Here is an 18,358-nt window from a genome sequence, read left to right as displayed (position 1 = left end):
CCAACAAAAGATATTACAGATACTTGTTCATGACTTCTTTGATTATTTAAACAATATTTGGATTCTGAAAACTGTAAAGTGTACCACAATAGATCCAGATGGAATTCTAACTTCTTTGCAGTACCATTGTATTGCAAGCATTGGCTGTTATACAAACACAAATTGATTCTTAATTGATAACGTTAACCTCGACATAATATGACTACAAAATCTGTTAAAGCTTTACTTTTGTAACTAAATGTGTCATCAAAAGAAATGTGATAAATGAAAAAGCACAAACCAGAAACACAATGTCAAAACATTTTCTCTAATTATTTTCTTTAAAGTAACCATGGAAGTGTCTACTCAATCTGTTGAAGGAAATGTTTTAATTTTAGAAAAGCTTTGGCGCTGCGTGCTTGATTTTGTAGTCTTATGCAATCGTCTGTTGTCTAGAGAAGGGCAAAACATCCATTATTGTTTGACAAATTGAATGATCCGAGATGAGGTCTCTTTTTTATATGAAGGATGTAGGTAGATAGCAATACAATACTGGTGTCTATACTTGTAATTAAAAAAATAAATTGACTTTTCTTTCTTCCTCGGGGAGTCTGTTCAAAATGTACAAAAACAAGCATGCAATTTTGCCATAACTTACACCAGAATATTTTAAACAAAAACATATATACCTCAAATATGATTTTCATATATTCAAATTGATCTGTTTTGATTGTTTGTTTTATTAGTAAAAATACAACCACAAAAACTAACAAGTAATTCCGCTATGCACACTATCACACATTTGCTAAAGCTACTACTTTTTCAAATCATTAACCTAACTGAATTTTTTCTCTTCCTATTCAGATTTAAGTGTAATATGTAGTACTTTAACTAATTTTGAACGTGAATACGACAGAAAAAGACCTGAAAATTTGTGATATAGGATGAATTTACTGATGTTATATTTTTACGTAAGCGGTTGAAAATAGTTGAAATACGATATGTATGATAAGAAAAAAAACCCCTTTTAAATGCATTATTAATGTATTATAAAAGAATTCGGCTATTCTGACTTAAGTAGTCGTAAAACGGTTCTTGCGAGCTAAATCTACAATTTTGGATCACAATAAAATAACAATATTATAATTGTGTCTATCATAAAACCTTTAAGTTATTTATGCACGTGTATAGTCATTATATGTTCTACATTAAAGTGACGTTAAATTATCTTTAAAAAAGTGATAATGTGATGTTTGAGTATCTTTTGCAAATAAAGTATGTCGTGCCATTTATAGTTTTGCGTATACAAATCTATCAGTTATTTTACTTTCCGCTAAGAGATTATTTCTCATCACAACTAAACTGTTTCTATTCCAATAAAGAGTTTGCTTTCATGCCGAAAAATAGTCTGAAGGAATCAAATGCCAGCTCATTATACTTTGCTAACTGTCATATTAAATCGTTTAAAATTGAATTCCTATTTATGCCTTCTGATGACGACAAATATTCTGAAGAATGGGGGGAAATATCGTATATTACGTAATGAAAGATAATAAAGTCGCTGATTGAGCAAACAAAAATCACTCACACGGTTCCCTCCCTAATTAAATTCCCTTTCATGTGTTCTAAACCGCATTTTAATTGCTTGTTTATTAAAAGAAGTTATGCCGATTCAAATTTAGTCAGACGCGCATCAAACGAAGTGTCATAAATCGGCTGTTCTCTCTCAGACCCCTTCGTGATCCGTTAAATTATTGTATAACACGCAAAAATCACACCAAAGGGGTGACACGATGCTGTTACATACTCTAACAACTTGTTATGACCCAGAGACATCTGGCCAATTAAGCTGCTGATAAATATAATTTTATACCAGATTTCTTCAAATCTTGACGTGATTTACTGTCCGTCTGGTATCTGTCCACATGTCATGTGACTATCGGTAAAATATGAAGCACTCAGTTGGGTAAAATGGAATGCATTTAACGTTCGTATTGCTATCGGGTAATTTGATTGTTTCATTTTCGATGTTGTTGATTGTATTATCCCGAATTTGATCTATGCACGGCATACATAGATTCAGTTTCGTCTTGGACATACAATAAATTGTGCTCGATTTACTGGTGAACAATATAATTATTCAAAGCGTTCACTGAAAATATATTTTCATATCTTTTTCATTGATGCATAAAGAATTAATCATCCGAAGACTATCGTAAAAATATTTTAGAAATTTGTAAGGGACACCTGACCACCTGTCATAAATAGGCGTTCACATAAAAATGTTGTCTGTTTCTTTTGACATTGTAAGAAAACGAGGTTGAATGTAAAGCAAGCTCTAGAATCCGTACTTATGTTCATAAACTCAATATAATGTATACCAGATAAATAATTATTTCACACATTATGGATAAAGGCAGCTACATTGTTTTAACCATTTCCATTGTCGTGCGATTTACCGCTTTGCTAAATCATTCGTAACATCTTGGCCGACAATTTCTTAATTTATAAAATGGCTACTTAAATGGTAGACGATATAATGTTGAAATCTTCATAAAAGATGTACAGCATTTCTATGATACAGGTATTACGAGTAGTATCGACTAATAACAAATAAACCGGTAATTCATGGATATATGGAACTAACGATGTCCCTCATTGATGCCTCAATAGGGGGCGGAGCGTTATCGATAATTGGCAGGTTACGCGCATACCAGCTAAAAATGGTAAAGGTATCCTTTTAAAACGTTTAAAAACATAGTTTCTGGACTAAATGCTTCCAACATTACATCATGAATGTAATCAGAAAAGGTTAATAAATCTACTTAGAAAAAAATCTCATTTAGGTTTTAATTGACTCCATTGTCACTTTAATTTTGTTTGTTATTGTTCATGACATGGCAATCTTTTGATAATATATATGCTTATGTATGTATTTTTTCTTTGGAAAAATTGATTATGATAAAGTGATGATGTACGGCATGTTTAATTATTATTTTGAATTAGATTACTGAGTTTATACATTATCTTTCACATTTTCCATCATTTTAAAATTATAAATTATAAAATAAGTTTTATCATGATGTGCATATTATTGTGTATTTTCCTGAGAACTTAATGAGCTTTTTCTTAAAATAATGAATTTGGAACCAAGATAGCATGATATTATTTGTCCCGATACTATATTAATATATGGTTTTTAAAGTTTTAAGGACATTCTTAATATTTCATGTTTGATGTTGAAATCTGTTTGAATTTCGTGGTAGAGGCCATTTCCATTTCAGTGCATGAACAGGTAAAATGAAACCTAGCCTTAAAAATCAATTTGCCGTTTAAGAAGTTCTTTAGATATTCTTTTTGTCTCTATTTTACTACAATTCGCAATAAGTATTTATAAATGACACACAGTAAGAAATAAGCAAAATATTTAAGCTGTTGTCAACATTTTAAATATATAACAATAAACAATGTTTATGACAAACTTTCTTTGATATATAACCACGACACATAATCGTTCTTACTTTAATTTTAGCTATGATCCGATAATGTACAATAATGTTGTAATTATAATATGAGGATGCTCACGTTAATGTTGAAGTGTATTTTTAAGGTTATCTTTAACATTGCAACTTTTTGCAATTTTATGTTACTTTTTGTAAAATTCAGATGAATTTCTAAACGCATATAATGAAACGCAGTTATTGAAATATTCTTGTAAACTTGATATACAAAAATAATATTATAGTCAAAATTGATGATTGATGATATCTGTATTCAAATTCGGAGTGGTATGACTTGACAAAAGTATGACATATTTGTAGGTGATTAAAGTTGATTATCTTCCTTACATATATTATATAAATTTAGCGTAATAATTTAATCTTTATAAGTTTTATTATCGGAATCTTTCATTAAATAGGCTTAGCTCGATTCACATAAAATGCATATTAAATTACGTATTTAATTAACACAAGTTGGTTTAATTTTTAAAGTAAACAATTTGATTAGAGCAGCAAACCTGTAAACCATGAAAAAACTCCAGATATTTATAAAAAATGCTTCACATATTAGCACTCCGTCTAATAAAAGGAACAAATGTCACTGTTATGGATATTATGCTTAGGTTGAAGAACTTCATGACACTTAAGGGATTTGCATATCAAGTAAAAACAGATAAAATTTGCATGTCGACAGAGATAATTGTAATTTTGAAGAGAAAGAAACACAATAAAGAATTTTCATTATAATATTTTGTGTTTTCCAGAAATGCTGTTTTTTGCGTGCTATTATCAATCAGATGATATCTCGAAATATTCTGTTTTAATAAACATTATTTCCAAAGTCAACACGGTGTGAATATTTATTTATGTCTGACTAAGACTAGCTTCTTAACGACAATAACGAAATAGCATTATCTTTTATTGCAAAATCTTAAGTATGATTAATACAGGAACGGGTGCGATTTCAATTCAATGATATATCTAGAAGCCCCATATAACTAACTACATGCAAATGTTATGTTTTGTACACTTGACATATAATAATAAAACTTTTTTCAAATAATTCTCTTTTTTTTTGCTTCTTATACTTACAAGCATTCATTTAACTTTGAAGTGAAAATGCCTGTTTATAGCTAATAATATCAAAAAAAATGAAACGTTTATATTTTTACTGCTTCTTCAGCACGTTATGATTGAAAGATAGATTCAATACAACTTAAGTCTTTGCTATGGTACGCATTATGTCACATGCAGTCTATATTTTATATGGTACTGTCGTTTTCACTGCTTTCATAACTTGGTCCTTTGTCCAATCCATTTCATTGAACTATTTTCAAAACTTGTTGAAAAAGAACAAAAAACGTTTGAATCGAGAATATATTTGACACTTAACGATCAATAGAAGATCTTTGGAGACCAGTGACTGTTGAAGACCGGAGACTGGAGGAGGGCGAATATTAGGTCACAAGTTTGTATCATTCATTAATGGCGTGTAATATCGATAAAGGTGTTCTTTTTATTTACGTGAAATAAAACAATTATTTCTTCGGAAGAAAATGATTAAATACCATTGCATGAATAATTCCGCGCAAAATATAAACACACAAGTTTACGCAGAAAATATCTATTTTGGCAGATGCCACTACAAATGTTTTAATTTTATAGATTTTCATTATTAAGAATTTATTGTGTGTAAAATATTAGATAAATGTTAAACAATATTCAAACACAAATTCTCCCACCTTAAACGGCAAAATAATTATAAAAAATAGAAATATAACGTTAAAGCGTTATGTACTTAATTAGGCGTATTTCCCCAGAGCTTAATCCGTGACGTACCGCAAACAACATTTAGCTAGGCTTTCTAAAGGGCCAATCAACCAATTATGTAAGGTTTACAGATCACGTGCTCATCCATGTACCTAAAAAATGTCACACGCTCCTCCATGCCACAAAAATTGATCGCGTATCAATACCGGAGTCGACTTTTCGTTTTCGTTGTTCTATAGTAAATCAGTTACATTTGAGGCTTAATTCCCAATTCCACGGTTCCTGATGAATTATATACTGTCTTCAACTTAAAACATCAACACCATCTACGTCAAATGAGGTCCAAAATATAACATGTTAGCCATCTACTTTTTTCAGAAATCTTCATGCTGTTGTAACACTGTTTAAATTCACCACTTTGAAAACTTTTGACTGCTGGTGGGTAGTACATTTTAATGCTTCCGCCAACAAATGAGTTCCTGGAGAATACACAAAAAAAACTTTCAAAGTCATCCTATAACACACAAAAACTACACACATGCAATAAACACACTTCAAATATGACCATTCAAACTAGAGAGAACTTAAACTGGGCCACTTCAAAAATTAAAAGAACTACTTTCTAGACTACAACGGGTTGGGTCTAATTCCGTACCGGGGTGAGACCTACCGTGCAGGCTTCAACACTGAAGTATGTACGGAATATAAATCGTGGGTAAATAATGTAGTATGTACGGAATATATCCCTTGGGTAACCGACGACGACGGAGAATTAGTTGTTCGCAAGCCTAAAAGTGATATGATTATAAAAGACAAATTGTGCCATCTTCAGTAGATAATGTATTGCAACGAATGATGTAACAAAACGACGTTTGCATGAAAGCGGAAATCACTAAAATACTACACGTAACAGCTGATTTAGATAATTGTGGTTCATGTATTCATTTTTAACTTTAAAACAAGAAGCGCCGCAATGCGACGAAAACCAGGTTTTCAACAACCAAGTTTTGATGTGACAACAATCAATAGGTCAAAGTGCACTGAAGTTATTGAGTAGATACTGAAAATTCTATTGTAAGCAAATTACCTTGACCTTGTACCCAGATATCTAAGTGGCAATCCAAAGCTGCCACTCAGCAAGTTCAGTGTCAAAAGGTCAAAGCAAACTCAAGTTATAACATGAAAACTAAATGCATTAACCTTGATCACAGACACCTGGGTAGCAATCCCAACCTGCCTCTTGATATAAGCTCCCCATTCATCAAGTTTGGTGTCAATAGGGCAAAGCAATCTCAAGTTATTGAGCGGAAACTGAATTTCTATTTTTAGTAACAGTGACATTGACCTAGATCACAGACACCTGGGTACCAATCCCAAGCTGCCTCTTGATATAAGCTATCCATACACCAAGTTTGGTGTCAATAGGCCAAAGCAAACTCAAGTTATTGAGCGGAAACTGAATTTCTATTTTTAGTAACAGTGACCTTGACCTAGATCACAGACACCTGGGTAGCAATCCCAAGCTGCCTCTTGATATAAGCTATCCATACACCAAGTTTGGTGTCAATAGGCCAAAGCAAACTCAAGTTATTGAGCGGAAACTGAATTTCTATTTTTAGTAACAGTGACCTTGACCTTGATCACAGACACCTGGGTAGCAATCCCAAGCTGCCTCTTGATATAAGCTACCTACACACCAAGTTTGGTGTCAATAGGCCAAAGCAAACTTAAGTTATTGAGCGGAAACCAAAAGTTGACGCCCGCCCGCCTGCCCGCCCGCCGACTTTGGCATTACAATAACCCGGTTTTCGTTGAAAACCTGGTTAACAAAACAAATAATTTACTTTACTTGCCATTTGTCATAGTGATATCTTTACAGAAATTCTATGAATATTCCTAGAAAGAATTACATGTATTTCAGATATTTTCATTTGGTAACTTATTGCCAACTCCTTAATTACAATGAAACTTACACTTAAAGTGAAAGTGTTTTTCAAGATCAAGAATCTAATTCTAAAATTAAAGATATAAATCGTGATTTGTCTTCATAAAGTATTGAATGAATACTTTTTCTGTTTAAAATTGCCGTAATTTTACTTATTTCTGTTAATGACGTCACATATCTTTGTAAATCAGTATTTTCAAAATTAATTTCCAGACTCAGATATTCAAATAACAGTCTGCTGATAAAGCAGGAAAAATGAGATTAACCAAAATCATTTTCCACTATCTACTCTCAAATATACAGTTTTCTAATACAAATTTTTGTAATACAACAAGATGAAATATAGCAATTTATTCATAAACAGTTGCTTCGATATACTTCCAATTATGACAAACATGTATTATACAACTCAAATGTGTGAATATTTTGCAACTGTTTTTTTTTATTTTTAACGAAGGACCATTATAATACAGGTGAACATTATTTAATATGTAACATGAAAATATATTTTTTGCAAAGATGTTTTAATTGTGTATAAGTTTTGTTTTTAAAACCAGGCACGAATAATTATATAACCAGATGCCTTATAACACCTAGAAATGCTCGCAGACAAATTATCATTTGGAATATCAATTAAAAGCCAATAAAAATGAATGCGTATAAAACTAATTAGTCGTTACGAATTTAACTGTTCCTGTTTCATATTTTTTATAAACAGAGATATTGACTTAAAATTAACTTGCAATGTCAAGTTATAAAACTGTGCTGAAATTATTATACCTTTGTATAAATAATGCATATAGCTGTTACATACTCCATCGGCATGTTTAACCATAATCCAACAATGTGCTTGATCGTCGGTATCTGTTAGATAATTTATAAGAACATGTATTTAAAAATCCTTCATTACACTGTTATGTGTGATCTTGCTTACAGTTGATCGTAAAGAAGCAAGGATACTTAACACCGTATACATGGGTAAATAACAAATACCTACAATATATACCTTCTTTTTGAAGTCTGTGAAGTTGCAGTCAATAAAATTGACGGTTTATACTTCTAAACGTTTACAACACTTATTTGTCTGAACAATTTAAGTTGTCGTTAAAGAGAGACAGGAAAAGAAGTAAACACCATCTGGTGACATCGGTTTAGATTTATGAATGTGTTTGAATTTCTTTTAAACGCATTGTAACGATTATTACTTTGTTTACAAGTAACAAATAACAACAAATGTGAAAACTTCATTAACGCTTAAGAACTTGAATGACTGTCTGGGAACTTTTAGATTGGAAATGAACTATCGTATGATAAAGCTTATAAAGAAGAACTTATTTGTCTGAACAATTTGAAAAGATGTTAAAGAGAGACAGGAAGAGAAGTGAAATGTGTAAACACAATATTTCACACGGAATGGCCTTATTTACTTCTTGGAGCTGCTTTTCAACTTTTACAAAAAAAGCATTACAGGGAAACAGACTATGTCTTTTTATTCCTTTCATGCTTAAAGTACTCCCCGACAAAAATAATAATGTAAAAAATTATACAAATAATTACCAGTTTATTTTGAAGAAAAAAAGCCTCGTTAGAAATGTTTTCAAAAGGAAAACTATATGTGTGATAGACATATATCAGCTCATCATTTAAAAACCAATACTTTATGTGATTGCTTTATTCTCATTATACAATAAACTTGCTATCCAGTGATAAACCATTTTCAAAACCTTTTTAGCTTCACTCTTCAAACTAATCCTTATTTAGAACTTGAATGACTGTCTGCGGCCTTCTAGATTGAAAATGGACTATCGTAATTATAATAAAGGAATATACATTTCATACGGAAAGGCCTTAATTATACTGTCTTGGGGCGGCTTTTCAACTGGTTGCGGTTACAAAAGGCAATACAGGAAACATAATTTGTCTATTTATTTCTTTGATGCTGAAAGTATTCTCTGACAAAAATGATAATCTAAAACATAAAAGTTATGCAAATAATAAGTTTTTTTTAAATAAAAAGGCACAAGCCTTATTAAAAATGTTTACAAAAATAAATCTATATGTATGATAGACATATATCAATTCATCATTTAAAAAATATTTTAAATAATTGCTTAATTCTCATAAAACAAAACAAAAAACAGAAAAAAAGAAAAAAAACTTGCTCTCGAGTGATAAACCATTTTAAAAACAATATGTTTATATGATACAAACGATAAACGCAAATCAATAAAAGTCAATATTTGAATATTTGGCAGAGATTTAATTTAATATACATCAAATTAAACTGTGAAAATACTTTGTAGCATTAAAACCTTAAGCTTGTACCAAATAACACACACCTTGACACACCTTCCAATATATTGTTATCTCTCAACAAAGGAGATAACTCTCTGTACTATATTTTTAATAACTCACCTGAGCACAACGTGCCAATGGTGAGCTATTGTGATCCCCAACAGTCCTTCGTCCGTCATCGTGCGTCGTGCGACGTCAACAATTTCTTTAAACAACATCTCCCCAGAAATCAATAACTGCACAGTAACTTTACAGAAAAGATCCTTTGGCGGTCCCCTGCCAAAGTTGTTCAAATGGTTCCGGTCTGTTGCATAAGTAGGTTATTGGCTCGAAAGGGAATTTAAAAATTGCAAAATTAAAAAAAAATTTTGTCTGAAAGTAGAAGGCCTAGTGCTTTGATATTTGGTATAGGTCCTTTACCAAAGTTGTTCAAATTATATACCTGGGGTCAATATTGGCCCCGCCCCAGGGGGTCATAGGTTTTCCTTATATGTATATAGTAAAAACTTTAAAATATTCTCCTCTGAACTGACAAAGGCTAGAGGTTAGATATTTGGCGTAAGACATTAAGTAGTAGATCTCTACCAAGGTTGTTCAAATAATAGCCCTAGGGTCAAAATTGAATTTAAGACCAGGTTACTTCACTTTGTTTATCAATTGCATTTAGTACATTGGGGCCAATTGTAAAATATATAGTCATTTATAGTATGCAGCGCATTTGCTCGGCGATTTGTAATTGCGTATGTCAGTTATTGAGAACGATTCATATCTTTCCAAAATAAAAACTATTATAAAGCGTTATATTTTGACATAATAAATCATCAAACATGACACTTTGAAGAAAAGATTCAATATTCTATTTAAACGATACTGTTATGCAATATCTGAATAACTCGTTTTTGTTAAAGTTTCATTTTCAATAAAGACAAATACTTTCATAAGTATAGAGGGAATGCCATAAGATTGATTGCAATCTTAAGAATCTAACATTAAGATAGAATAGATGTCTTCCTATAATCAGTTGTATCTTATGTAATTCAATTTCGTCAGACTAAATGGAGTTGTCGTCCTTATCTAGATAGAGTACCATTGTATGAGTCTAGAAAATAAGATATTTAGTCACTGGGGTTATCACAACCTAGTCAATACCATATTCATATTGTTTCCCTTTTTGGCACGATGAGCAACGAAGAATTTATAAATAATTAAAGATTATTATTTCATTTAATCAATTTAATAAAATGATCCCAATCTGATATAATTTTAAGTTAATGTTATCGTTTAACATAAAACTGTAGTGATTTTAAATAAAGAATAAGTATACGTAAATTTCAATCGATTTATCTTCTCGACTGAGTGTCATTTACTTGATATCGATCTTTATCATTACAAATGCCTAAAGTTAATTTATATATGAAAAAATCAAAAATCAAAATGCCATTATTGTGAAATATGTTAATGGACTTAGATGATAGCCGGCCTCTGTTTGAGCACACTAAGTCAGACCGGGTTGGAATACTTTCATATGACACGTTTTGGTCTACTTTAAGGGTGGTTATCTGATTAACCTAATCATGACCTTATCACAACATCTTCCACATAATTATTATCTGTTTTAATATATGTTTTATAGTTCACAATGTTCTCTCTTTCACTAGCGATTTTCGAAAGCTAATAAAACTCCTATTATGCTGAATAAAACATGTTTTACATAATAGATGTGTTTGATTTTTTCACAGCAATTAAAACTCATGGTGCATCAGAAGTAAACTTAAAACACAGGCACTGTTTTTCACAAATAAATGGACGATTACTCTCATTTTGAATTTGCAAAACTTCGCTTCTTTGCAACATCTCTGATCCACATGCCTCACAGAAGATTATTTAAAAGAAAAAAACAAACAAAAACAACCAACAAAAGAAAAAACAACAACAACATGCTTTGTATTCCCGTTGAAAATAATTAATTAAGAGTAGCAAGGCTTTGTCATGTTATACTCTCCTGATAGTTATAAAACCTCTTAATATGCTCACATTGGCTTTTAAACAGACAAACGTCAGAGTTAAGAAGATTAAGATTGGCGTTTGAGAATTTTAAGATACTTAAAGGGTTAACACATCAAAACAGAAGGCTATGAAATTCGGAAATTTCCATCGATAATGATAAATATTATTAGGTCACACGAGGCATAACAGATCTCAAAAACTTTCAATAAAATTTAGTTAATCATACTTCAGAGAAAACGAGTTTTAAAATGCCCCAACAATTTATTTACTTGTTTGTTTATTTGGAACGAAATAGATTAAAACAAAATCTTTAACGTAAAGACAAAAAACAATTTCAATGAATAGCTAGCCTTTCTGTAGTAAATTTTAAACATTCTACCGAAAACTGTTCTGTGAAACATAAAACATTTATTATCGACACAAGTTCTTGTTCGTTTTTCATTAAATATTAATTTATGTCTGCAAGCCGAATAAGCAATGTTTTATACAAATTTGTGGTTTTCATTGCTTCAAAGGGATCTCCCCTTGTCCAGGTTTTATCAATTTAAACAGCAGGTTGTTATGAAGTGCATTGTAGTATGGAAGCGTATATGTACCCCCCTGATGTGGTGTTAATGTAGTTATGACGAGTTGTGTTAACTCGAATTGTTGTGATTATGTAGTATATCACGAGAAAAATTATTTCGACAAACCGACTTAATCCACGTTTAGTCGCAATAAAAACTGTTGAGAATGTCGTAATATCGTAATGAAGATATTGACAAGTTGTGTTATTATGTCGATATGTTGACATGCATCTTTTTGACAAAAAATTTTATATCGTTTTTTGAGTTACATTTTCACGATATAGCACAAAACATAGATATCTCAACAAAAACAATTTCGGTATATTAACAAAATTGCGTAGATACGACATAATCTTTTACGGCATCTGCAAATCTGAAAGCACGTGTCTTTTGTTTTATTTATTTATTTATTTATTTTGCATTTCCACTGCATAAAATGGCGTTTTCGGTAAGTCTTACACTTTTTTTAAAAAAAATTCATTATTACCCCGCCGATGGCGAAGGAATATAGTTTTGTGTTGACCGAAGATCCTTCACGTCCATTTGGGGTCAAGACTTAGTAACAACTAAGTGCATTTTCTGGAAACTCTAACATTTAACTGTTCAGTCTGATGAATGTAAGAGCTTGTTTCGATTTGTCCAGTTATACATGCGTGATATTTCTTTGTATGATACTCGAAATATTGACTTTTACTTATAATAAATAATTGTTTTCATAGATACAAAATGTATTTTATTCGTACATTATACATTCGACCAATTCAAGTTTTTTTATCAAAAGGAAATATGTTACACGCATGACCAAGTTAAATGTTTTAGAGCAAGGTTAGCCCATATTTTTGTGACTTGGTTTTAAATGCCTTGGCAGAACTGAACATCACTATGGATGCCTGTATCATTCCTCTAAGGTCAATGTCCTTATTTTAGGTTGAAACACACCCGGGCCGTACCTTTGTCATTTCTGTTTACCATATAAAATCTTAGAAATTAACGAATTCTATTAAGAAATGTATGGTGTTTTATTTCCTTTTTAGTGTTTGCTGTTCCTGGTGATGGTCCAACCAGTTTCGTCGGTTCTGACAGTGGATGAAAGAAACGCCTGGATAGTCTTTTATTACCAGCAGGGGCTCTCATACACAGATATCTGTGGTTTTTTATTGTTTACACACAACACCGTAGTGACTTTACGTCAACTGAAACGAATTCTTAAACGCTTATGTCTCAGAAGACGAAATATGCCGTCTTCATTGATCGATTGTTTGAGTTGTATATCGAATCTTTATCAACGGGGGTTTGCAGAGTGTGGCTACAGGACAATATGGAGAATGATAAATATTTCGACAAATCTATGTGTTACACAAGATACGGTTCGGCGAATATTAGGCATTATAGATGCAGAAGGTGTGCAATTGAGAGGTCGGCACAGACTGCGCCGTAGGCAATATCAAAACAAGGGGCCAAATTTTTGTATACATGTTGACGGATATGACAAACTTAAACCTTATGGTATCGCAATTCATGGTGCAATTGATGGATTTTCCAGGAAAATTTTGTGGTTAGAAGCTAATTATAGTAATAATGATCCAAAGATAATTGCTGGTTATTATCTTAATTACGTAAAACGTATAGGGGGCGTACCAAGACTTGTAAGAGCGGACGCTGGCACAGAAAACGTATTGTTACGTGATTTGCAGACGACACTACGATTTAATGATGTTGATGTTATATCTGGATTTAATAGTTATCAAACTGGGCGGTCAACATCCAACCAAAGAATTGAACGCTTTTGGGGAAACCTACGAATAGGTTTTACTGTATTCTGGAAAAATTTGTTCAGAGACATGGTAGATAGTGGCATGTTTCGCATTGATGATAATGTGCATGTAGAAATATTACGATTCTGCTTTATGCATCTAATACAGAGGGACTTAGACTCGTTTGCCGAACTTTGGAATCTTCATAGAATTCGCCGCCAGAGAAATGTTGAAATGCCGTGTGGTATTCCATCTGTATTGTATCACCAACCTGAATTGCTTGATACCCATGACTATTCGTATCCAGTTCGTTGCAGTTTCCAGTGTATAGAGCTTTTACAAACAACGTACACAAAACCAAAGGCCAGACTAGGTTGCAGAGATTTGTTTATACCGGTTTTAGAGAACCTGTGTGATATGGAAGCAGACACTCTTCCAAAACCAGACACAGTTGAAACTGCCAGGGAATTATTTGCTGCTCTATGCGAACTTACTGACAATTTGTGATTAATAACTGACTGCTTTTATTTCAAAATCGTGTGAAACCCGTTAATATGACTGTAAACAACTGTTTATAATCTGTATCCATTATTGTATTGTTCAGAAAAGTTTAACCTTTTGGTTTGATTTGATTTGTTTGGTTTAACACCCATTAGACCACAGTTACCCCCTCTCAGGCTATCAAAGTATCGGAAACGTGTTGTCTATATCATATAGACAACTTTCGTCTAAGTCAGATAGACAATTCGTGCCCTGCCCTATGAAATGTGTCCTCTCGCTAAGCTCGACTCCAAATTTCATAGTCCACCGCTATTCATTGTCTATCCTATACCGTTTCTTGATCATATAAAGGGGGTATTGTTTTGGCGTTGTCCGTCCGTCCAAATTCGTTTCTGGGCTATTTCTCAGCAACCACTCACTGTATTTCAATGGACCTTTATAGGAAATATTATAATTATCAACTAGAGATACGCATATTACCAGCAATTTTCGATCTAACCAATTGTTACAGGGTTCTATTTCTCAGCAACGACATGTTTGATTTCAACAAAACTTAATTGAAACAATGAACAGGAGATGTGCATATCTTTAGCATGTTTCCATCTGACAATTAAATACGAAGTTATGGCCAATGGACTAAATTTCGCTTTTTGCTTTTTTGTCTGAATTTTATCAACAAAACTTAATGAATGACATTTGTCAATTATAATGTGATTTGTGCTTATTGCCGATATCTTCTTATTATGCAGATTCATGGCCCTTGACCCAAATTTCATTTTCCGGCTATTTCTCAGCTACAGTTTGCCTGATTTCAACAAAACTTTTTGGAAACTGGCAATGCAAATGCTAGATATGCATATTGCCTGCCAATTAGAACCGACTTACAGCCCTTGGTCTGAATTTTATTTTCAGGCTATTGCTTAGCTATGGCTGGCTGGATTTCAACTATCAATACCGAAGGGAGTTGGGCATGTGTTTAACCATTAAAGACAGAATTACGGCCCTTGGTATGAAATTTGTTTTTGGCTATTTCTCAGAAACAGCTTTCTTAATTTTGACGAAACTTTATTTATAATAAATATCAAAGAGAGATGGGCATATTGTTGGCACACTTTAATCCAACCTCGTCTTTAGTGGTCTAGTGATAGAGCATCAACCTGTTGGCCGGGAGGTCGGTGGTTAAATCCCTGGTCTCGACATACCAAAGTCATTAAAATGGTACTGGTAGCTTCCTGTTTGACTCTCAGCAAAAAGGGTAGTTCCAGGACTGGGGTTAGTATCTCGAAGCTATCGTTATATTTGCGTTAACGAACGTGCTAACGATTGACAGAGGGTTGGTTAACGAGAGACTAGCGCGGGTATCTCGAAAGCAATAGTTAAGCAATCGTTCGTTGCTTATTCGTTAGTTATTAACGATTGTGTTGTGTTATCATTTGAATACATGTTCCGCGAAAATTGTGTACAGCTCTTGTTTATATTCATTATTTTGCGTAGACGAAGGTGAATTGAAGTAGAAGGTTACGATCATGCTAGACCACACAATCACACGACTCATGCAGGATCCGTCTGAGGTCTATCAATATAGACTTGTCTTGCGAGAAAATCCCGATTGCCTTGATAATATTAATTGTGATAGTGGTAAACCTTCGAAAACGGTTCCTTTAAAAAAGAGAACAGTCATTGGAATTACCCATGTTGGAAGTTCCAATGAAACAGGCGTGATTCAATTGAGGGGATAACCATTCCTCATTCTTCAGGCTATAGCAACATGTTGTTTTAGGTTGTAAGTATACTGTAAATTTTCAAATTTGAAAATGATGCTTTCATTGTTGCTCTCCGTTTGAGTGAAATATGGACTATATTTTCACGAAACAATATAAAATGTTACCCTTTAGACAATCATAATTATGTACAGCATCTCTTTCTTAAATCCCACTTGCTACACAGATGCAAAGACGTCGTGCGCCTAACAATGACACCATGAGCAAAACAATGACTTCATAAGCATAAATATATATTAAATATGTAAAAGTCGATTTTCATTGGATAATCATGACGTTTATATTATTAGTTAAAAAGATTTTTGACAGGTAATATTGCCCTATAAAAACCATGTAAAAGACTGCATGTTTGGAAATATAACCTGAGCCGCTAGGCGATGGTTATATTGCCTACAACCGTTTGTATATGATCATTTAACATGTCAGGAATTTTTATAACGAATTTATAAAACCACAAACTTCCCTTTTTGAGAAAAAGGTGAGATTTCTTAGAAAATTGCCAGAAACAGTGTATATAAAACTATAAAAATGTCACGATTATCCAATGAAAAATGACGTGACAAACGTGCAGTATTATAAAATCTTTTATAATACTGCACGTTTGTTACTGCAAGTTTGTAACGTCAATTTTCATTAGATAATTTTGGCGTTTATATAGTTTATATACGCTGCTGCTGTCAATTTATCAAGAAATCTCTCTTTTTCTGCAGTATTGTAAATTCGTTAAGAGATTTTTAACAGGATATATGGCCGATATAATTTTGTTTGCAATATAACTATCACCTGGCGGCTCGGGTTATCGTTTATATACGGCCATATAACCTGTCTAATATCTGTATAACTAAATGATATTATATACATGACTGCTGTTAATTAATATGGATAAATTTCCATTTTGTCTTAAACATAAGATGTTTGCTGAATTATAAATTAAAATTAAATTATAACAATTGGTTTGTTTGTTTGTTTGTTTCATTTTACGCCTTTCCCAACAGTATTTCAGTCATATATGCGGGTAGTTTCCTAACCATCGTTCCTGGAGAATTACACTAGTAATAGACTTCCTTCCTCCGCGCTAAACTACCAAAGCATCTCCCGGGGATCGAACCCACGCCAGAGAGGTACCTGGATTAGAAGTCATCGACTCTAACCCCTCAACCACGGAGGCGGTTACATAATAGCTGGTGTTCGAGAGTGAAATATATGTTAATCTGAAATGATAAACAAACAACATTTCTATATATTACATGCCTTTTTGTGGTACCGATTTTTGCAGCTGACGTAATGCACTTTTCTTCACGATGTCATTAATTTCACAATTTACTTTTCGAAATATAATTCTGTAACAAGTTTGAATTTATATTTTCTTGTGCAAAATTACACATTACAGAGTTTATTCCTTTTGCTGTTTAAGTTTAGATATGATTTTTTTCATCCGCATTCAAATATAAGTCTTTAATTAAACTGTAAAGAACCTTTACATATGTTTGATATGTGAGAAAAAGTTTGTTTGTTTGGATTTTAAGGCACGTCAACACATAACTGGCCATATCTTGAAACTTGAAACTTGAAAACTTGATTTAACGCCTATTTCTACATATAAAATACATATTCAATGGCGTTGTACAGCTATATACCTTATATGTGCTACTCCCAGTGCTACCATACACAATACTCCCAGCAGTGCGACGGTCACAGTGATTGGGTCAATCCCCACCAACATGTAACAATCTACACCCCTGCACCCCTGCACATGATAACACATGGGCTAGACTTTATTATATTATTATACAATGAAAATAATAAAAACACTAGAAATATACAAACATGCACAAAACAATTAGGAACAGACAATGGCTTCAGCGTCACTTAAAAAAGTGCAAAAAAGTCCTTGAAGTAAAATGATTTCAGTTGTCTTTTGAAAATTTCAACAGATTCACATTTTCTCATATTAATAGGTAGTTCATTCCACAATTTTGGTCCTATCGTGCTAAAAGCTCGTGCCGAATGCTATAATAGGCTTTAAATGTTATGTAAAACTTTGTAAATGACAATAAAATTGAGTCAATTAGATCCAAGAATACAAGTTTATCTCTTTTAAATAATCAATGATGTTTTTATAGATTTGTAATAAAGAGTTCTTTGAGTGAATTTACACAATAAAATCTATTACGGGCCTTTGAAAATTCATGAGAAAAAGAAATACAATACTATATTTATGTCGGTTCATCATTTTTTATCAATAAAATGATATAATTCT

The sequence above is a fragment of the Ruditapes philippinarum genome, unplaced genomic scaffold, assembly GCF_026571515.1.
Source record: "Ruditapes philippinarum isolate M1 unplaced genomic scaffold, ASM2657151v2 ctg1089_1_1_1_1, whole genome shotgun sequence".
In the NCBI taxonomy this organism is placed as follows: Eukaryota; Metazoa; Mollusca; class Bivalvia; order Venerida; family Veneridae; genus Ruditapes; species Ruditapes philippinarum.
Note: the sequence above shows the minus strand (reverse complement) of the source record.